Raw genomic sequence first — 23,808 nt, forward strand, 5'->3', positions numbered from 1 at the left:
TGTGGATGTAGTGGTGGAGAATGGGGACACATAAGCAGCCAGAACCCGCAGGTGGCAGGGAGGAGTTGGACAGGAACCTGGTGGTGGCGGTGGTGGCAGTGGTGGGGAGCTGTGATTGATGTCCCCATCGCACTCACAGTTATTCCCTCCTATGTTTGATGCAGGTGCAATCTCCGGAGGTCGTGAGGCAGTGCAGCAGGGCACGAGGGCATTTGAGAAATGCACTGATGCAAAGCATCCCCACAGTGCTGGAAAAAGCAAAGAGGAAGCGTAAGGGAAAAGGGAGAGGGAAGAGGATGGGGAAGGGGAAGGGTTCTTCAGCCTCGTGTTGATGTTCAGATGTAACGAGATGGAGAAGGCGAGGGGCAGATTTACCCTCATCTCTTGATGCTGATTCCTCACAACTCCCTCTCATTCCCTCCCTGGGCTGCCGCACTCCTTCACCACATCCACCCCTCCAAGTCAGCAGCTGCTGTCTGAATCTGACGCCCTCTCACAGAAGCATCATGCAGATGGCTCTGCAAAGTGTGCTGAGCTCTCTCTGCCTGCCACCACCGCTTTCCCTTGAATTATAGCTCAGATTGCAAACTCTTAATCACCTCCCCTAGTGACACAGTTCCTCCCTCCTTTTATCTTTCTGCCTTGCTATCAGAGCAGCATCAAAAAGCCCGCAAACAATACGCTCTTCTTTACGAGCTCTACATCTATGTTCTATTGCCAGCTCCTGTATCTGTGGATCTAGAAAAGGGATCTGCAGACACTCCCTGTCCCCACTGCAGTCTCGCTGTCCCAAGCTGCTCCTGTCCCAAGGCACCAATGGCGCTGGCCCTCCTCCTGGGTGAGTGACAATGGGGACGTGGTGCCACGGGGGTTGGTGGCCCTGTGTGGGACCAGGACCATGTCCCTTGCAGGTTGGTGGCTGGTGGCAGTGAGCAGGGCAAAGCAAAGTGAATATGAGGACGGGGGAAGAATGGGGCCAGAGGGAGGGGAGCGTGGTCAGTGGGCCATCAGAGGGGCACAGGAGGGTGTGCAGGGAACAAGGCTGACTGCTGTCCCCTGTCCCAGTGCCCTGACCCTCCCTGTTGCTGCACCCTAGCCAGGGGTTAGAAGTGGGGGACAATGTCACCCTGCGGTGTCACCTGCCCCGGCCATCTGCCTGGGTCCGGCTCTGCCAGGAAGGAGGTTTCACCCCCTGCATGAAGAAGTGCAATGTTCAGGACATGGCCGTGTTCTGCTTTGCTATCACAACGTGGGTGCACACAGGGACGTATCGTTGCCAGTACCGGCTGTCTGAGCCAGCAGAGACATCAGAGATGAGTGACCCTGTGGAGCTGGTAGTTACAGGTGAGTGCACTGGGGTCAGAGGGAGGCCCTGAGCTGTCCTCACAGGCCCAAGTCCCATCCATTTTCTCTCCCATCATGCAGATCACTGCTTCCCCCCACCTGGCATTTCCATGAGCCACAAGAGACGTGTGGGGATGGGGACCAACATCACCATCCGATGCAGGAACATGTACCAAGGGGACACCTTCCTGCACAAGGATGGGCACTCGGCCCCTGTCCAGCAGCAGGACCCTGATGGTGGGGGCACGGCCACCTTCACCCTCTTTGGGCTGACTCCAGCTGACACCGGCACCTATAGGTGCTCCTACCACATGTACACCTCTCACAGACACCTGGAGAACTCCTTCAAAATTGCAACTGCTTCCCTGGAATCAGACACTGATGCATTGTTTCTCAAAAGCAAGGTCCACATTCCCACTAGTGTTACGCTTTCTCATTTTATGTTTTAGTCACACGTTACAAAGAAGCTTTGTTACTCATATATACTGAGGACACGTTATCTTCAGCCCAAGACAATGACTCTTCAGCTAATGCCACCCAGGCAAGCCGGATGATTGGTGATGCTGAGAAGGCTCAGCAACATTCTTTCTTGAAACAGGCCAAAGTCCATTCCAAGTTCAGACCTTGGCAAAATGCAAGCTTCGTATTTATTTACACAATAATACTATTGGACTATGGATCAACGAAATAAAGAAGTCCCATTCTTGCAAAACCTGTTGCTGGTTCCATTGCACTCTTCTGGAAATCTGCACAGACAGAAATGAAATTCAGGAAGATTCCTGTGTTGCATGCAGGAGATGGTCGCTGCAGTGATCGTGGGAGAGAGCTGTCGTTAGAAAACTGTCATGTGAATTCACAAAGCATATCAAGAACGAGACAGCACCAAAGCTGAGAAACAAGGGTGTTTTTTCCTAAGACAGATAAGATTGCAAGAGAAGATGCTGCTTTCCACAAAGCATCGCATTTTTTTATTTTTTTATTTTTAATATTTCAATTAGTAAGCAGAAGTGGATATATCCACAGCCCATAACAATTCATGGAATTCCTTTGTTGTTCTTTCATACCCCTACAAGGCTTGGCAAAGATGCCCAGTACATTATCAAATGTGGAAAAGCTGCAGTTAGGTTTGTCACAGGAAGCAAGCTTCTGAAGTCCCTGCAACAGGATAGTACCTAAGTGCCGTTTCCAGTTCTTTAAAGACACCAGTTGTCAAGTGAACTAAGGAGATAGGAGCTCCTAAAAAGTCTGCCAATGTGAAAATGAAGTTCCTTACTGATCGTATCTGAGCTACTACCTCTAAAAACCACCACTACCTGGCAGATTACATTGTGGGAAAGGGGTTACAGCCATCAGAACTATCAGAACAGCCTTCGTGTCTTTTATGCCCTATCAGCCAACGCTTCTCTCTCCCTGCCCTGGTTCCCCACTGGCTGAGTACTGCAGGCTCACCAATTTCCCAACATTCCACTAAACATACAGGTACTGGCTAAAGATGAACGGTTGCTAGCTAAGCGTATATTGCTAATTCTCACATTTGCTCATTCTGCACTAGGCCACAATTCCTGGACACCTGCTGTCCTGGGATAGAGGTAAGTTGGGAGGAAAAATGTAGGGGAGCATCACTTGCATTCCTCCTAATATAAAGGAGGGGCAGTTTGACCTCCTGTCAGAGGCCCCTTAAGTTGTTCTTTTGCTGAGGGCCTCTTGGCAAAACAGAATAGCCTATAATACAAAAGTTACAATTTTGGTACTTCTGAAGTATTTCATCTTATCTACTAAGTGTGCATAAATGTGGAATAATAAGCCACTTTCTTCCAGAGAGGCTGTGCACGCCCCGTCCCTGGAGGTGTTCAAGGCCAGGTTGGATGGGGCCCTGCGCAGCCTGCGCTGGTATTAAATGTGGTGGTTAGTGGCCCTGCATGTGGCAGGGGGTTTGGAGATTCATGAAGCTTGAGGTCCCTTCCAACCCTGGCCATTCTGTGATTCTGTGATTCTGTGACTCCTCCGGCTGCTATTACTGGTGAGGAGAGCAGCTCTGTTTCCTGGGCTGATGGATGTGGTCCTGGCCCCAGAGGCATGCATTATATAGAGCGCAAGGTTCTGTTCTGTTCTATTTTGGGCCCAAACTTTTGTTACTTGCGTTCTCTATAAGTGTTGACATGGTGACAGTGTCAAGCTCTTTACCAATCTATTGGCCTTTCTGGTTTGAGCAAGAAATTGCACTTCAAGTTGGTGCACTTGTTTTAGTTTGTGGGATAATTTCTACTCCTATGGTATCATATCCTTTTGATATTTTACAGTTGAACAACTAGAGTAATAAGGACAGAGAGTTTTGGCAAATGCAGAAGCAATCAAAGCACAGGAAGCAAAGCTTTGTAAGAGTTCCATAGCTTGTATCATATCTGATCATAAATTGATAATCATAAATTAAATAAAATATCTCCATGGCTTTACCTTCTCCAATCAAAACGGAAAGGACTCATAGCCCCTTACAGTGAGGATTATCTAGTTAGGTTTTATACACCAAGTGCTCGGGAAAACTGTAGCAATTACTAACAGTACAAAAAGAAATTTGAGATAATCATAGCTGGCTAATACATTGTAGCTATGCAAAGAATGGAGGAGAGGCAGAATTCAGAAAGTTTTCAGAAATAGTTCAAAGACGTTAAAAAAGGTGAATTCCTGAATGACTGCAATGCACCCTGAGCCTTCTGAGTCCATAGGATGGCACTGTGTAGGCCTCTCATGCTGCTGCTGAGACCTTCAGCTCCAATTCTATCTGATCCAGACTGAATCTTCCTCGTTCATTTGTCAGTCCATCACCAAGAAAAAGCCCAGTCCCTCTCCTCTGCAAGCAGATGCAACAAGGGAACCCCAGGTTATGAAGGCAATATTTACATCCAGATGAAGTTTCTCACTTTTACTTAGGGCCAGCCTGACTTCCTTGCTGGCATCCCAGTCGTCCCACTGCCAAGGCCCGTCACCTCTTCTGGAAAACGCAAGTGCAGCAGTGCTTCTTCCTTGGCAGGGGACAGGTAACAGGAGGAGGCCCCTGGCCTAACCCCATGATCAAACAGTTTTGAGAGAAAGTGTGTGTGCTCATCCACTAGAAAAGGAGGCTGTTTGCATAAGGGGCTTCTCAAATAAAGCTTATGTACAGTTCATTGAGTGCTTTGAAAATTCAGGCTGTTTACAATGATTCTGATTTTGTAAGAATCAATTATTACAGAGTCTACACTTCCTGAACAATTGAACTAACATTGTATTCCTAATAAACATAAATGTAATTTTAATCAATACACGTGTTGTATGTTTACACAATCCCAACTCACCTTTCTGAAACATTCTTTGGACTTTTCTGATCACAAGAGTATTGCACTGAGTGCAGGTGTCCAGTTGTGGAAAGGCCTGCCATGATGCTGATGTGTGGTGTGAAACTGGGGTGCTAGACACAACTAGTTCCAGCCCACTGCTACTCCCTCCTACTGCCCCACAGGACCCATTAGCCAAAGGGCAGGCAGCTCAGAGGGAGTGGAGCTCAGAAGAAAGATCCCAGAAAAGAGTGGGAACACCTTGGAAGAAGGTCATGGAGAAGGTGCTATGTGCCCCCAGCAACGCTCACCCTGCAGCTCCTGAAGAGCGTATGCTGGATCAGGGAGAGGTGTGAGGAGGAAGGGAGAGCGGAGAGGAGCTACTCTGCGACAGATGAAGGAGTCAGAAACGGAGGGGTGAGGAAGACCTGCTGAGCAGGGCATGGGATGAATAAATGAAATTTATTTTCCCTAAGTTAAATTTGTTTGACTTCTGAGGTAATATTCCCATGGGCTTTCCCCTCTCTCTCTGCCTTTCTGTGCAGGGGGAGTGAGAGAGAGGCTGAGTGAGTGTCTGGTGGCCATAAAATCAACACACCAAATACACTGTGGCAAAAGCAATATAAAATCTGTATACATAGATTGACAAGTTACAGTCTCAGCACCTTGATTATTAGGAAGTCAGGTAGATCTTGGGGCATTATACAATAGATGTTCTTATTGATGGTGTCGATTGCCTAAGCAAATTATGCCTTTGAAGTGAAAATCGTACAGCAGATTCCATGTGTATGTATGAGGTCTGCTTCAACAGTAACGTCTCCTATGTGATTATATTCGTCCACAAGATCAGAGGCCGACGCTGGTGGTGTGACAATAGAGGATGTACCTTCTCAACAGTATTCCACTACACGTATATTACATACCTGTATATATACATACGTATATACAGGCGTATTAGTGTTTAGTGTATTTAGCTAACGTTTTGACAGTTACCTGCTTTTTTCTTTTTTTTTTCTTTTTTTTTTTTTTTCAGTTTCATACCACACATCAGCATTATTTCTCCAAAGGTGATAAAGGATTACATATTTTCTATGGATATTTTCTAGGAGAATTCTTTTTTTGCCTTCAAATATACAAAATCTGAACATCCATGCTGCTTGTGATTTCATGCTCCTTCTGAAAATTCTTGCTTTTTTCCAGACAAGAAAACGTACATTTGTGTGATCCGTGTTTTATTATTTTTAGATCAAGTGATGACCGTTAGTCTTCTCAGTAAGACTGACATTCACTACCTATTTTTTCCATAAGAGCGCAATCCTTATTCTTGAGATGTAGTTAATATAGCGAGGCTAGAAATGATGGGAGCCACACCGAGCTTGGTCACTACTTCAAAGGTATCATTTTAAATCATATCTATTGAAAGTGAAACTGCCTAGTCATTTCTGTAAGCTAGTTGAGCTTATTTTGATAGCATACGTTTAAAGCGTGGATCTGAATGATCTTTTGTAAAATCTGGTGATATTCAGAAGGCAGACACCTTTGAGGTCTATAGAATAATAACACTTAGTTATACCAGTTATTAATCCACGTTTGCTCACGTTACTTTTAAGTTACTTTTAAGTGAAGGTTGGGTGTCACTATATTATTGAAGTTCAGGGAAATAAAGTAAAATTGATTTTCAAATGGATTCTAAGATTTCATTTGTGTTTTTAATCCCTCTTTAGAGGAAGACAGCATGTCAAGTTATGCAGTTTTACACAGTAGATTGAGGCCATGATCTTGGCTTTATAAACAAATACAGCAACAGTGGTAGTGAGAATCCATGATTTTATTTTCATGCAGCTTGAATGGTCTTTTCTTACTTTTATGTAATTATTATTACTATTTATTTGTATCATTTTTATTAATTGATGTTTTTAATTTATGCAAGTTCTGAAAATAATCAACTGGTTTTCCTTGGCCAAAACAAAGCACCATGAGGTTTCCCTCAGGTGGCCGTGGCCTCTTAATTGTTTGTTACTCCTAGTGGCTTCTTCTCTACTAATCAGTTTGTAGATGACCTGTTGAAGAATAATGAGGTTTCCTTAGTTGAGTGAAGTATCAGAATATCGGTGAAAGGGTGTCTGTAGTCAATGTTTTTCATATTTGCATTAAAGATCATAATACAAACAGATTTCTGAGATGGACATATACTGGAGTCACTTGGAAGCAGACAGACAAACAGAACAACCAAGCTAAAACAACCAACTCAGCCCTCCCAAAACCCCCTGTCTCCCCCCCCCCCCCCCACACACACACACAAACAAACAAACAAACAAACAAACAAAGAAAAACGAAAGCAACAGCCATACAGATAGACAGACAAACAAAAATAAAAACAAAAACAAAAAAAGAAAGAAAAAAGAAACGAAGAACAAGAAAAAAAAACACACAATGGAAACTACGAAAAAGACAATGAGACATACAGAGTGATGGGGAAGAGAATTGTCAGCAATACCTGTAGACAGTATCTTCTAGAACTAACAGTGCAAAGGCAGATATACCTATGCAATAATAACACCAAAAACAAGATCACTACTGCATTATAATACAGAAGTCATTCTCTTCTAGGAGGCAGTTCTTTTGTCTATTACGTAATCCTGGAATGCAAGGAAATAGCAAGTATCAACTAGTAACAGTGTTACACTATCTCCAGCTCTAAAATGAGACTCCTTATCTGGTTTGGACTAACGGGCTTACAGCAGGTCAGAAAAAGACTTGTGTAAATACTAAGGACAGAGAACTTTCTAAAAAGTAAGCAGCTAATCAGCAGTATTTAACCTGTAGGAAAAAAAAAACTATATGCTTTACTGTGCTTTGACTAATTATAGAAATATTTATAAGGCCCCATCCGTACAGAATTCAGAGATTCACAGTACAAGGTAGTAAGAATCCCAAATGAATTTTTGTCCTTTTCTCAGAGCTGAAGTTAGAAAAGCACTGGACTGGGCTCCCCAGGGAGGTGGTTGAGTCACCATCCCTGGATGTTTTAAAATCCGTTTGGATGCGGTGCTCAGGAACATGATTTAGCAGAGGGTTGTTAGAGCAAAAGTAGTGTGGTTAGGTTATGGTTGGCTTCGATGATTTTTAAGGTCTTTTCCAACCTGAGTGATTCGATGAGTGTAAGTGAGAAAACGACCTGCCAGGAATCACAAAACATACATAGAAATTGTCTGTAGCTCTGTCAAGGGTTGAAGCCTAGCAAGAAACCTTTTTTAACGTCTTTGAACTATTTCTGAAAACTTTCTGAATTCTGCCTCTCCTCCATTCTTTACATAGCTACAATGTATTAGCCAGCTATGATTATCTCAAATTTCTTTTTGTACTGTTAGTAATTGCTACAGTTTTCCCGAGCACTTGGTGTATAAAACCTAACTAGATAATCCTCACTGTAAGGGGCTATGAGTCCTTTCCGTTTTGATTGGAGAAGGTAAAGCCATGGAGATATTTTATTTAATTTATGATTATCAATTTATGATCAGATATGATACAAACCATTGAAGAGACAGACCTCTGCTGTTACTGGGGCTTACTGTCTGGAAGTGCTTTTTGGGAGAGCAATTTGAAGGACATCATCCTGGGAGCTGGAGGCATTTCTAACTGTAGACAGCGCTGTTTAGGTCTGTTTCTGACCACCACAGAGCCAAGAGGACAGCTACCCCAACTCCTGTGAAGGGGTCTTATGTGACTGATGATGGGGTGAGGCCAGGGGCCTCCTCCTGTTACCTGTCCCCTGCCAAGGAAGAAGCACTGCTGCACTTGCGTTTTCCAGAAGAGGTGACGGGCCTTGGCAGTGGGACGACTGGGATGCCAGCAAGGAAGTCAGGCTGGCCCTAAGTAAAAGTGAGAAACTTCATCTGGATGTAAATATTGCCTTCATAACCTGGGGTTCCCTTGTTGCATCTGCTTGCAGAGGAGAGGGACTGGGCTTTTTCTTGGTGATGGACTGACAAATGAACGAGGAAGATTCAGTCTGGATCAGATAGAATTGGAGCTGAAGGTCTCAGCAGCAGCATGAGAGGCCTACACAGTGCCATCCTATGGACTCAGAAGGCTCAGGGTGCATTGCAGTCATACAGGAATTCATGTTCTGTGAGGCACTCACAGTAGGGGTTGCATGGTGAAGGCATCTGGCTTTTGATCTGAAATGTGCTGCATTTAACGCACTGCTCAAAGGGATGGTATGGGGCCAGAGCAATGGGAATCTGTGCCCTGATATGCAATTAAGTCATATTATGGGCCCTGCAGACAAACGTAATGCCAACAGAAAGATCAGAATTTCCCTTCTCCCAGTAGAAGCTTTTAGTGGAAAAGAAAATAAGGCTTAAAATCATACTTTTAGAAAAATTATTGTTATCTGGGAGAGAATATCTGGACAGCATGGCAAAGGCAGCTGAATGAAAGGATTTTCATTTGTAATTGGCTTGAGGCTAATTTCTTTTCCATGAGGATCTCCTCTCGCAAGGTTTAATAGTAATCAGAGGGCTGAAGAGGCTTCCCATGCCCTTCAGTTGCAGTAGCGTGTGCAGTTGGGTGAAGTCTGTGTCCTGTATCTCAAATCCCTGGGCACTGCCTGCCTTTCAACTACATTTCTGGCTTTTCATCTGATATTCCTACCCTTGTTTACAGATGCTTGATTTTACCTTGGTAATCCAATTGGGCCACATCAGTTTTCTGCAATGAGGAACTATAAAAATGAGCACGGGATAATGAAGGTAAAGCTTATGAATTATTGGAAGGTCTTCTTAAATGAAAAAGAGATAATTACTGAAAAATAGATTTCAGATTTTTCTAAGGAAGTGCAGAATAGGTAGAACATTATTTAAGCATACTGAAATACAACCATTTGAAATCTCCTTTGAATTTCAGAATCGCATGCCTTGTGTGCATTTTATCCTTCACAGAGATCAGCTATGTGTTGGAGCTGTGTTCGCCTGTCACTGACCTGGTAGGAAGTTCCTATATGTGAAGTCTGAAAAACGCTGAAAAATAGATCGTGGGGAATACCACTATGACTCACTTTTCAAATAGAAATATGTCATTGCTACAACTGGATCATTATCCTCTTCAATAAATTAAAAACAAAACAAAACAAAAAAAACCAACATTTTGAAAACTCTTTTCCTCTCTGCCAAATTTGACTGAAAGGGGCCTAGAATTTCAAAGAGATATGATGCCAAGTGTCAGTGACGCCCCCTGTCATTGTAGAAGTTAAGTTCTGCAACCAACTGAGAGCAACAGAGTAATGTTAATCAAATCCAGACTAAACGGTGTCTTTTTTCCGTCTGCCTTCCTTTTCCAAGACTCACAAACTGCATTTCAGGTATTGCTGTCAAGAGTGACAAAAGTTGCGCTTTTAAGAAAAGAGTTATCTGCTCATGGGTAAGGTATTCTGCCATGTATTCATGTAGATTTGTACTGGCAGGGTCTGTCCTTCCATCTGCAATATAAAGGAGTTCATTCTTCTCTCAAACAAATTCCATTGTATCTACTTTGATGAAGCAGGTAAAATAAAATTTGTCTATTTTTGCTGCCAGCTCTCTGAGGTGGCGTATTAAAAGGTGTTGCTTCTCCTCACAGACGCTGAATCGATCACATGGATTTCTCCATTTTGCTGCTGAGAGGTTACAGATCAGTAGCACTATGCTGTTTACTGATGTCGGAGTATCAAACCCTCATTTCAGAAGACTTCTGACAACACAGCATTAGTATACAGCTCCCAGAAAGCTGAAATAACTCAGTACTCGGTAGAGTATCACACATGCTTGTCTTTCCAAGTCAAAGAAATAATGTGTGTGCATCTGAAAGCCAAGCAGAAGCTTAGTTACATATGTTTTCTTGGGACAAATCTACTTTCAGTTATTTTAACATGCTTAATAGAACGGTTTCATGTATATATATGTTTCATGCATATTGCCATGTTTCCATAGAATAATCAGGCTATAATTGCTGCGCCTGGAGTGTTTGCTGATTTTATTTCTTGCTGGGATGAATCTCAGCTGTATTCACTCCTCTCTCTGCCTTATTCTCAGATTTGGTCATTTCCTCCTCCTTTTTTTGGTTTCTTTTCCCATGCATTTATGAAAGTGCAAACTTTTCCACGCAGTCCTTTCCTTCCTCTGGTGTCCAGACAGTACTACTACCTCGTCTTCACACTGAGCTGATGAGATCTATTGCCACCCTGATTCAATCTGATCACGTAGTCAAGAACTTCCTTGTTGCTTATGTAATTTTTAAAACTTCCCCAACTATGCTTTTGAAGTGTTTCAGTCTCGTGAGGTGACTTCTGCAAGATCAAGGTTCTCAGAATTCTTTTATGCCTCTTCATTATGAATAAAAAGAGTATTTTCATCTGTAAACTGCATACATGCTCAGATTGCTAAGTAAACATACTACAGCAAACGGCAAGAAGGCTAAGCCTGTAAAATCCCCTTCATTGGCTGTGGTTTGTGACTTTGGTCTTGTATTTTCTGAGGTTTTGTAGGACTTGCGTCTAACCCTCTCACCCTGTGTCGTTCATTCAGATGCTGTACAGGTCAGAGCACAAGTCTGCATCTGTACGTTTGAGATTTACTGCAGTTTGAGTCTAGCTTTAATACATTGCTTCATTGTGTGAAGACTGATTCAACCTTAATGTGACTGTTAAACTGCAGTAGATAGAGACCGTGATTGACTACAGCTTGCCCAGCCCTGAGCTTGGCCGTCACGAGCACTTAGGCACTACTCTGGAAAGCTGCTGAGTATAAACTTAGCCTGAGAAGATAGATCGGCTGAATTGTCTAATTTGTAACAGATGGACTTGCTGAAACACAGAAGTCTTTGTTATTCTATGGAAAAGGCCATTCAAAAACTGAGGCAGATGTATGAAACGGAAAAATACGTAAGATTTTCTTTGGCTGTGGGCCACTCAGAACAACTTAGCAATTACAGTTGGTATGTAAGTAATGTGAAATCAGATGAATTTTTTTTTTTCTGAATCTGAAGTTTCCAAAGCTTCAGAGATGACACAGATGAAATAGAATTAGAAAAAATGCTTTATGTAAGCAAGAATGAATTTGGTATTCCAAGCACTGTCATTCATAGTGGAAAATTCTTGGTGCTCGTGTACCTTAGATATCTACTGGGTACTTCCAGATACATGCACTTAGGTACAAGGCATAGTATCTGCAAACTAATGAAGATCACTTAGTTCAGGCCCTGAAACCTAGCAAAAAGCTATTAAATAAACCTGAATAAAATAGATTAACTCCACAGTGATCAACTGTTAGGATTCTAACAGGCTTTTATAACAAGTCTTTCTCTTGGATGCAGAAAATACCTTTGGAAAAGACAGATGGGAGGCTATCTGACTGATTTGTGAGAACAGTCAAAATGTGGCTATGAGAAGGGATTCCTCCCGGGTGACCCGCTGCACTGATGTCCAAGCTGCAGCTCATTTCAGAAGTGTTGCTGAGCTCCTTAGTGGTGCTTTGGGACAGCTTTTCCTTATCTGAAACCCACTCCTTAATGATACCAAGGGTCTAACTAACTCGCATTGCTTTCAAATACCTGCATACTGAACAAACTCAATTACATGAACTTGATTGCTCTTCATTCTTTAGAGATAATTTGATAGGAAAATCTTGGAGTCAGCTAAATGGATCCCATTCACCCCTGTGAGCGTAGGTGTTGCTATCCACGTTTCTTAGATAACGACAGATTTCTGTGAATTGCAGTTATTCAGGATAGGACAGCTATTACACTCCCAGACTGGCTCCTATTGCATTGTAGACCTCAGTGTTTTTGCAACATGGTGTGTACCGCTGCTGAGAGCACTTTGCTATATTCAAGATGAACCTTCTTTTTGAGTGCAGTGATACCATGGTTTTCATATTGCTTTACCCCAGTCTATGCACATCTGATTGCTGTTGTGGGCCTTTCCCTGTACAGGTTTGATTTCACACACCTGTATCTACTGTATTACATTGTACAAAACCTTTTGCTTGGAGAGTAATAAATGACTTTACCCCGGAAAGAACAGAAATATTCCTTCCTTCCTTCCTTCCTTCCTTCCTTCCTTCCTTCCTTCCTTCTTCCTTCCTTCCCTTCCTTCCTTCCTTCCTTCCTTCCTTCCTTCCTTCCTTCCTTCTTCCTTCCTTCCTTCCTTCCTTCCTTCCCTTCCTTCCTTCCTTCCTTCTTCCTTCCTTCCTTCCTTCCTTCCTTCCTTCCTTCCTTCCTTCCTTCCTTCCTTCCTCCTTCCTTCCTCCTTCCTTCCTTCCTTCCTTCCTTCCTTCCTTCCTTCCTTCCTCCCTTTCCTCCCTTCCTCCCTCCCCTCCCACCTCCCTCCCTCCCTCCCTCCCTCCCTCCCTCCCTCCCTCCTTCCTTCCTTCCTTCCTTCCTTCCTTCCTTCCTTCCCTTCCTTCCTTCCTCTTCCTTCCTTCCTTCCTCCTTCCTTCCTTCCTTCTTCCTTCCTTCCTTCCTTCCTTCCTTCCTTCCTTCCTTCCTTCCTTCCTTCCTTCCTTCCTTCCTTCTTCCTTCCTTCCTTCCTTCCTTCCTTCCTTCCTTCCTTCCTTCCTTCCTTCCTTCCTTCCTTCCTTCCTTCCTTCCTTCCTTCCTTCCTTCCTTCCTTCCTTCCTTCCTTCCTTCCTTCCTTTCCTTCCCTTCCTTCCTTCCTTCCTTCCTCCCTCACTTACCTGCTTTGGCTTATTATTTGAAATGCAGATCTCCTAGAGGTCTTCTTTCAAATGTTTCAAATATTCTCTACAATACTTGTCATTAATTGATGGTATTGCTCTTTTGCCCACATTCTATTTATTAGATGGAGCTGGCCTCAGTATGAGCCTTGAGAGATCGCCATCCAGGAGCATTAAAGAGGTTTAAATCCCTTAATGTTCAGTGCTTCAAAAAGTATTTTATGATAAGGCAATTAAAAATGACCTGCTGCAGAAGGTAACAGGATCCAGAGTGCGTTACAGGTATGGCTCAGCAGAAAATGAGCACTATGTCCAATTTCTCCCCTTGGCCTCTGCTTATCTCATAACAACTGTCACTTTCAAAAAATAAGGAAGCAACCCAGATCTCTGCTGGGTTGAAGGATGATGTTTTGTTGCAGCGTGGAAAGTTGCAAGTTCTGAGAAAACAATCACCGTTGAAAGGGGTCCGTTCATGGTGCAGGAAATCTGATTTCTGGAGCTGTGTGTGCATGTGTGTTCTCACTTCACAACTGCTTCCAGATAATGGGGCTACCAACTCAGGCAGGAACGGTAGGGCTGTCATCCTTAGTCTAAAGTTCAGATCTTCTTTCTGCCTTGTTACAGTTCATTTGAGGTGTTTGTAGCAATGGTCGTGGCGTTCTCTGTTTGGCTGCAACTCTGACTAAATGGAATAGAATGATGAAGGAAAAGACAGAAGCTGGTATTCTCTGGGCAATTTGCGTGCCAAATCCACCTTTAGCAGAAGAAAGATGTGGTTTTTCAGAACTCAGGAGAGCTGTACCCCGCAAAACACTACAGGCATATTTGATGAGCTTGCATTCCCCCTTCTGTTGAATCAAAAACCTGGGCTAAGAAGGAATGTTCCATGTAGGGAGAAGAAGATGATAGAACGTGTTCCTTTCAAGGCTCGCTGTGGGAAATGTCAGGTATAGTGCTGAAGGCACCATTCAGCCACGGGCCTTTTTCGCCAAAAAAGTAACAAGACAGGCAGCGCTGCAGAACTGAGTATTCTCCATGGATATTACTCATCGCCTGAAACAGACTGTGGCAATTGTCTTTGTGATCATCAGCATATAGTTAAAAGGGAGCAGCTGACAAAGGTTAGGGCATACCAGTGAGTCTTTCCATTTGAAAGATTTTCATGTAGTCCTTGCTCATCTCTAAGTACTGAAGATTTATCAGAGTCACAGATTCCATCTGTCTTTCATCATCACCATGGAATATTATTCCAAAAGCTGTTAAGCTATTGCAAATGACCTTATCTGAGCCATGCTCTTTTTTCTGTTCTAACTTGAAATGCTTGTTATGTATTCATTTCATGTATCTCTTATTTTTGCCTTGCCTCAAGCTGGAAGTCACTCTAAGAAAGCCATCTAAAAAATTCCCTATTTAGTATGTGTGTACATCTCAGTGTGAATTGTAGTGTATGCTATCTTTGGTTCATGCTGTACTCCGTAATGTGGCAGTATGGCTGTACTCTTTCCAAAGCAGCATGCCTTTTCAGAAAGCACTTCACCTCCAGCTGAAATTGTTCCTGTGTTATTGAACTGTAAGGGGGATAAGAAATGCCACATGGAAGAAGCAGCTGTGCTGGCTGCTTCTCCTCTGTTGTCTGGGGGAAACATCTGATAAGGTGCCCATCTTGTACCTATCTGTGGCTCCAGTGAAAGTGTGGCAAGGCAGAAGCGAAAGACTTGAACTTGGCAGCTGGGAAAAAGGCCTACAAAATAAGGCAGTTACGCACAGATTGAGATAAAAGCGACAGATGTGAATGATGAAGAAGTCCGTGTAATATCTGACCTTCTTCCTCAGAGCAGAGATTCACTGTCAGACAGGCCGCTTCAGACATTGATCTCATCACACAACTGAAGCAATGACAGCGTTTGCTTACTGCTTAAAGGGAGACCTCCAGGGTAAATGCACAAACAGGTGTACAAGAAAGAGTTAGCAGTTGTCACTCTTCCCAAACGCACTGTGATATGGGATGTGTTCAAGGTAGCAGACTTGCTGGAGGGGCAGATTTACTTGCAGCTTTATAGGAGACCTGAGATATCAGTGGCAGAACTTTACGATAAAACACCGTTAGTAAAATCTATTGAAGAGGTGAATCCTCCTAGTTTCTGATTTCCATGAAGTTTGTGACTCCCTAATCATGAAACTAAAATTTGTATTATTGAAAATCATATGTTTGGTTTATTTTGATCCAGCTGGACTTTAGTTTTGAATATGTTGCCTTCCTGCCTATCGGGGAACTTGAGTAATTTTACCCTGCTATGATATTGTGCAGCTCCTCCCTTTGACAGAGTGGTGTAGGCTGTTATCAGCTTGGCTGAGGGAGCTGGGATTGTTCGATCTGCTGAAGAGGAGGCTCAGGGGAGACCTTACAGCTCTCTCTAACTACCTGAAGGGAAGTTGCAGTGAGCTGGACTCGGCCTCTTCTCCCATGTAAGCAGTGAGACGACCAGAGGAAATGGCCTCAAGCTGCACCAGGGGAGATTCACGTTGGACGTTAGGAAATACTGCTGCTCGGAAAGAGTGGTCAGGCACTGGAATGGGCTTCCCAGGAGGTGCTGGAGTCACCGACCCTGAGCGATTCAAGGAATGTTTCAAGGATTTGGTGTTGAGGGACGTGGTTTAGGGAGAACTGTTGGTGATGATCTTGCAGGTCTTTTCCAACCTCGGTGATTCTCTGAGAGCAGGAGAAACAGTTATTGCCTATACTTTTTTCTATTCTACGTCACTTTGTATTTTGGGCTGCTGCTTGGGATCTGCTCAGGAACACCGATTATCTTAGATACTTTTGATCTGTAAAGATGAAAATGAGAATGAAGATGGGGTGGATTTTAATATCAGCTATTGGGTGAATACCAAGGATGTAAAAAGGGATTGAAATATTTGATGGATTGAGATAAAAAAGACCTAGTGGAGATTGTAGGGATTGAACTGTCTTTCCTTCTTCACGTATCAAATTGGAAAGTGCTCTTCAAGATCAGGCGAAGGTGGACAAATTTCAATTCAATCATATCTTTACCAGCATTTTTTTTCTGTTCTCATAAAAACGTTGTACAGAAGACTGCAATATTGAAGAGGAAGAGTGAGATTCAATTTCCAGCCACCTACTTTCCTGAACATAGGTGTCCTTCTGTCGGTGTCCACATGGGAGCTAGGAACTTGACTCAGGTCCCCACATAAAGGCACCTGATGAAAGTTGAGGTGCTGCAGGGTGCTCCTTGCTTCCTGCTGCTCGGTACCGACAAGTCCCGGGTGTCTCTGGAGCTGCCTGTCCCATTCAGCAGTCCTGTATGTCCTGAACTGCTGCACAGTTCTGTGCCCTTTTAAGGCCGTGCTGTTGGATAAGGTGATGAGAGCACTTGACCAGTATAGGACAATACAGGAACACAGGATTCAGCCTTGTCTTGAGACTTTGGAGAGAAGAAATAAAAAGTCAGCTTCAAATAGGCCCAGAACCTGGGAAAGGGTCTTCCACCCCAAGGCAGATCCTGCTGATGAACTGCACAGCGCAGAGTGTCTCACGCTCATAGTGAGGAAAACATCAAGAGGAGCAAAGCTGAAAGCCATCATGGTCAGGGGCATTGCCTGAAAGAGAGTTAAATGTTAATCTGGTTAATCTGCTTAGTTTTACACAAATTACTTTGCTCCGAGTCCCCCGAGAATGCAAGATCCTGGCCAAAAGGCAGTGCAAGGAACAGCTGTGCACTGTAGTGGAACCTATTTGACAGTAAATCTGGACTTCTCACCTGTAAGATGAAACAGACAAATGCTCATAAAAGAAAGCACTTCAGAAATGTTTAAAAGGTGTATATCGTGGATGTGAAGTCAGAGAGCCCCATGACCATCCAATTCTCCAAGTTTAACTTTTGCGTAATCAGTCTCTAGACTAATGTTACTAGAATGCCAACGATAATAATTACAGATCTGTACTAGGACCAATGAGGCAACCAGGTGATTCAGTTCATCAGCGGGAAGCTACTCTTCTGTCAGAGGTGGGTTAGTATGCTGCCTGTAAGAAAAGAATGTATATGAAGCTGGCTAGTTTACCCCAGAATATCAGTGATTAAACAGATAGCTCTTCAAGGTTTCTTTGAGTGGATGTGTGTGTGGGAGAGAACACATGAACACAGAAATCTTTTAAGGATACGAAGAATATATTAAAATTCCACATGTACAAAGCTAAGTGTATAACTTAGTATTCTAAGTATGCATCTAGTATTTTCTGTTCTCACCTCAGGACCAACTGCAAGTAGAGTTCAGTATTTCACTGCTAACTGTAAGGTCAGAACCTTGAGAAACAGATGAGGACTCACAAATCAATCAACAGAATTATGCTCTCCTTTTAATATAGCTGTCCCTCCTTGATGATAGCAGAGAAGGACAGTTTGCATTAGTGTTTAATCAGTCGGTTCCCTGACTTGGTCTGGAAATGTCAGTTCTTAGTCCCCCTTGCCTTGAAAAATGAAGATACTGGAATTTGGTGTAACTCCTTTGTGTGAGAGGTACAGTCCTCCTCCCAGTATTTGCCTCATGGAAGGGCTTGCTCATAACCCAGAGTGTAGTGCTCATAACCTCACGTAGCGCAGTGAGTCTTGACAGAAGACTCGGTGGTAAACTCGGAAGTTTTCTCTGTTTATTTTCTTCAACCTTAAACACATGAATTTTTAGTCATTTTATTTAAACCTTGGTTTCGAGAAAATGTTACCAGTAAAACCTGGTCAGGAAAAAAGCATGATGAAATTATTCACTCTGCTGAAAGTTTTCAAATTATCAAGGTGAATGAAATCCCATCTATTTGAAGTTTCATTAGAAATACCCAAGCATTTCCCTTCCTACCCCGATATACCTTAACCCAGAGGTGGCAATTAAGTATTTGTTGTCCTACAAAAGGAGGTTGAGTATGAACTGAGAAATCGGTCAATTTCTAATGGCATTTCTGTACGCCTTGTGGTGAAAGTGGTGAAGACAGATGAAAGGCAAGTAGGTTGGTATATGAAATGATCATTCTTCACCCTGAATAGCAATTTCATGCACTTTGAATCCAAGAATTAGAGCCTCTTGTTTTGTAACTTGATCACAGCACAGTAACTCCTAAGCTAATTTCTTCAAGGCTCATCTGTAGTCTTAGCTGATTAGCCTCCCACAGTGAAATGTTTGGGATGGAAGACAGCAGCAAGTAGAGATCGCTGATTTATTTGATTGCAGCCATTATGGCTACCCTAGGAGGACTTGGGAGCAAATCCTGTTTTCCATGTACTCAAGCTAGAGTGAACCTTTGCTCCAACTGTACCAAATGTAACTATGTGAAATGCTTGTTAGTGTCTCAGTAGTAAGGGTGAGCACTCTATTCAGAGTCACTGCAGTCAAAGACTTGCAGGTAGTTTTCAGAGTTCAAGACAAGTGGCTCTGTGGGCATGCTGCCCAGCCACGGTCCCTCATGCATCCCTACTGGTGGACTGCCAGAGTGCCCTGTGCTTCCCTTTCAGCCTCTGCACCTTTGTTTCCTTCTCAGGGAATTGGGTAAGAGATGAAAGGCAGAGATAACACGCAGAGTGCTTTGCCCACCTGTATTTTCTGGAGAAGTGCCTTCAGATGTCTTGGCACAAGTTTTCCCGAATGATTTCGTAGTGCTTGGCATATGGCTGCGGACTAGCACTGTAGGCCAGCTTTGAACACACAACATAAAGTTAATGTAGGTGCCCTGCTCACAAAGAAGCAAAACTGCTTCTGACAGATTCTTGGAGATAGCAGGCCAAGTATTCACAGGTAGTCCAGTAATCATAGAAAGAAAAATTGTGCTCACCCCACTAGTGAAGGGCTATGGCTACATGGCTACACAGCACTCCGTCACAGGAAGCAGCCTCGGTCCAAGAGACACTCTCTTGTCTTGGTTTTATGTTTTTTGGTCAGTATTCCACACCATCACACCTCGCAGTGCACTGGAGTTAAAGGGTTAGTACTGCCGTTCTGTGGCTTGTCAACATTTCTGGTTTCCTGGTCTCAGAAGACAAGAGTGAACTACAACTCCCAGAGGACTTCGTTGTTCCATTTCCGTTCGAACAAACAGATAAAATGACGGAGTCTCAAGACTGCCTCTCTTTGCTGTCTGTGCTCCTGGCTGTCTCACCTGTAGCATTAGAGTAAGGAATGCAGTTTTGTAAACTCTCTCCTATTTTATTGATGAGCTTCAAATCCCATCATATTCTATTATCGTACATTCCGCTGCTATATTTTGTAAATTCAGTTTTTCCCTTAGTTCACTGCTGCTGGTTTTCTTGCCTAGGCCTAACTTCCCCCACCCTTTTCTCTTCTCAGTCCGTAGATGCCTTAGCTCCCTATCACCAAACCTGGCCAAACTACAACAGCTTTCTTCAGTGACTGGCCCTTACAGGAGCCCAGGCTAACAGAAGCGGTCTTATTTTCTGGAGAACATTTCTGTTCTTTTGTTTTTCTTTTAGGAACTGTGCAAGCTTTGGGTAGCAATGTCATGGTAGCGAAAGGAGAACATGTGAACTTACCAACAGGCAGGACACAGTGCCACCTGCAGAGCTGGCTTCAGACAGAGCACAGAGGGCACCTGAAGAATATGGGATAGGGCATAGTGGATATAGCTCATCTTGCTGGAGGATCATTAGACGAGGTAATTGGAGGTAGAAGGTAAAGGAGTTTACACTGGACAGCAGGGATTTATCTGAGCATCAGCTTAGTAAGGGCTGTGCAGAATATCTCATCGTGCCAACCTAGCTTCTCCCCATCTCACTTTTGAGCATTGCACAGACTTTTTGACGTGCTGACATTCTGACTTTCTGACTTTCTGACATGGTGGGGCTCAATAGTCAGGAACCAGAGGAGACAGACCATACCCTCTCAACCCACTTGGAGGGTTTGGTTTGGAAATGTCTTGGGCTGATGCAAGTGAGCAACTCTGAACCACTCAGGAAATCATTTTTGCTACTGTATCTTCAGTTAGTGAGCAGGTGTAGCCTGTGAGCTCTCAGGGCCAAATCAGATAGCATTCAGGAAAAGCAGCATTACCTTTAGGTGAGGGTGGAGCCACTCATGTGATTAAGTTCTGAAGCGTGGTCTAAACTACTTCAAAGTAAACTCCAGGTTGAATGAAGTAAAAGTAAACTCCAGGTTGAATGAATATAGCTTCACATAAAAAATGAAGATGCGTAATTGCTTACAACACAACAGTCTTGAAAAATACAGCTCTCTAGGAGTTAGATTCTTATGTCCTATTGGGGAAAGAAACGGTGTGATTCCTAGTGATTTGATCTGGGGGCATCCAAAGGTACAAAAGGAGTAATTTCAGAGAATTTCAGTTGGAATCACAGAATCACTGATTCTGTGAATACTTCACTGTTCCATTTCCGTTTTCTGTTTAGAAGGGAAGAGAAAACTGGGAGTCATGAGACTTCTATTTCTGCTTGGCTCTGCAGTGTATGCTCCCTAGCTGTCCCACCTTCCACATTAGAGTAAGGCCTTCAGTTTTGGACAATCTCTCTCCTGTTTGTTTGATTTATTAGCTACAATTCCAATTGTATTGTGCTATATTGCATTCTCTCACATTGTGCTATAATATCTAGTAAATTAATTTTCTCCCTTAGCTCGTTGCCGCTGTTTTGTTTTTAGACCCATCACAGGGCGTGGGTCCATGGGTCCCCCTGTGCCATTTAGTCAAGGATCCAGGTCGAACCAGGCCAGAGCTGTGACCATGCTGTATCTGAATGACCGTGTAAAAGGCACTAAGTGCACTGAGTAGGACTTCTGCTCCTCCGTACGTTTTTGTTGAGTTTGTAATATAGAGTTGGTTGTATTGAAACGGAGCTTAATTGTAACTTTCCTAAAATCAGAATGCTGTAACGTCATAATTCCAAAGATGCTCACTGTATGTTTCCCATTTACAAGTATTTATAGCTGACCTACTGTTACTGAATCCTCGCTAATTTTATATTTACTTTTATTCTTTAAAAGATACAACTGTGAAATGAGAAGATGAAAAGTTCATTGTACTCTGCAGAGAAGAAAGACAATTTTCTTTGTATGACTGGCAGAACAGCCCCATGGCAGGATTCGTAGGGTGAGTTAAAACCTTTTTCTGGACTAACTTCTCACATAGAGAAGACACGAAAGCTGCTTGCAGTTCCGAAATGGGGGATGTATGGCAGAATAATTAATATTGACCTTCGAAGGTAAATACAGGACAAAGGATGTTGTACCAAAGGCCAGGACATGCCCCAGCACAAGTGGAGCTGTTTGACTCAAGACAAAAACGCAGCCTGTATCCTACCACTGAAGGCAGACCCACCACTCCTGATACCTTTTAAACATCTGTACTACTCCCCTTGAGGCTGCAAAGTCCACAGGACCACTGGTAGGAGCATCAACACCTCAGCGTGCTTCGGTGTCTACGAGGGTATGTCATGACACCAGGTGGTGGAGTGCTGAAATTCTGGGAACCAGTGAACCCAAACCCAAACTGAAGAAGATAAGCCTCCAGAAGGAACATCAAGTACTGTTCCAACAGAACCATAAGAAGACCGCCAACAATCACCTTGCAACAATCGCCTGTCAATCACATCATTGATAGGTACTGTACCTGCATCACGATGCACGTTGTACTTCATGTTTCCCAAACAGCAGGAGTTTACCCCTGACCTACTCACTCTTTGGTTCAGGCTGTGACCTGGCAACTCTGCTGCACTCCATCCCTTCACAGCCTGAACCAATGATTGAACGTTAGTTGAGAGGTCAAGGCTATCCCAGGGAGCTCAGGTGCAAGCGATGATTGGAAAAGGTGCTTTTATTTAAGTGTTAGCAGCAGAGGGAGCAGTATCTCTCTGAGTTTGCTCTTCTTTTGAGTTGTTACTAGTTTCTGGAAGGGGTGAGCTAATTTGTCTTCGTTACCTGCTGCTATGGTTCTTGTAGGTTATGTATGGTTACCTGTTAGGTATGGCCGTATGGTCTTGTATGGTTACCTGCTGTGGCGCTTATATCCCATTAGAGAGCACTGTCATTACATTCTTTTGCCATGTGACTTTGTTTAAAATATTTTCTTCAGGTGGCAGCCTTTTCTCAGTTCTGTTGCTTTATTTGTCAATGCTGCTCTGCCAACCTTGCTGTGACTCTGGGCTGGGCCTGGCCACTCATCAGGGTCGAGCTGCTACCATGATAGATACAGCTGTAGGGGGTGCAAGTTGAGTTGGGATACACGTAGCATGTGGGTTACAGGTTGTGTATGCCTGAGTATCTAATTCACACTAAAATGTCTTGGCTGTATGCATGTGGTGGCTGGAAAAGCTTTGCATTGTAGAAGCAAAGTTCAGAGCCAGAAAGTAAGGGAACGCAACATTATGAAAAAAAAGAAGAAATGATCTATGGAAAATTAATTGTTATAGATGTTCTTTGATCCTGGAAAATCATAAAAATAGTCTTGGGGGGGGGGGGGGGGTAGAAAAAAAAGCAGGTAACTGTCAAAATGTTAGCTAAATACACTAAACACTAATACGCCTGTATATACGTATGTATATATACAGGTATGTAATATACGTGTAGTGGAATACTGTTGAGAAGGTTCATCCTCTATTGTCACACCACCAGCGTCGGCCTCTGATCTTGTGGACGAATATAATCACATAGGAGACGTTACTGTTGAAGCAGACCTCATACATACACATGGAATCTGCTGTACAATTTTCACTTCAAAGGCATAATTTGCTTAGGCAATCGACACCATCAATAAGAACATCTATTGTATAATGCCCCAAGATCTACCTGACTTCCTAATAATCAAGGTGCTGAGACTGTAACTTGTCAATCTATGTATATTGATTTTATATTGCTTTTGCCACAGTGTATTTGGTGTGTTGATTTTATGGCCACCAGACACTCACTCAGCCTCTCTCTCACTCCCCCTGCACAGAAAGGCAGAGAGAGAGGGGAAAGCCCATGGGAATATTACCTCAGAAGTCAAACAAATTTAACTTAGGGAAAATAAATTTCATTTATTCATCCCATGCCCTGCTCAGCAGGTCTTCCTCACCCCTCCGTTTCTGACTCCTTCATCTGTCGCAGAGTAGCTCCTCTCCGCTCTCCCTTCCTCCTCACACCTCTCCCTGATCCAGCATACGCTCTTCAGGAGCTGCAGGGTGAGCGTTGCTGGGGGCACATAGCACCTTCTCCATGACCTTCTTCCAAGGTGTTCCCACTCTTTTCTGGGATCTTTCTTCTGAGCTCCACTCCCTCTGAGCTGCCTGCCCTTTGGCTAATGGGTCCTGTGGGGCAGTAGGAGGGAGTAGCAGTGGGCTGGAACTAGTTGTGTCTAGCACCCCAGTTTCACACCACACATCAGCATTATGGCAGGCCTTTCCACAACTGGACATCTGCACTCAGTGCAATACTCTTGT

At 43.5% G+C, this 23,808-nt stretch overlaps 1 pseudogene across 1 annotated transcript; it reads left to right on the top strand.

Moving 5' to 3' along the window:
• Positions 1–20: 20 nt before the first annotated feature.
• LOC306945802 (osteoclast-associated immunoglobulin-like receptor) lies at positions 21–21,164 on the top strand (annotated as a pseudogene). The gene is made up of 5 exons: positions 21–101; positions 743–947; positions 1,066–1,344; positions 1,426–1,657; positions 21,035–21,164. The product of its transcript is annotated as an osteoclast-associated immunoglobulin-like receptor (transcript).
• The last annotated feature ends 2,644 nt before the right edge of the window (positions 21,165–23,808 follow it).

This window comes from Tetrao urogallus, assembly GCF_951394365.1.
Source record: "Tetrao urogallus genome assembly, chromosome: 4".
Classification (NCBI taxonomy): Eukaryota; Metazoa; Chordata; class Aves; order Galliformes; family Phasianidae; genus Tetrao; species Tetrao urogallus.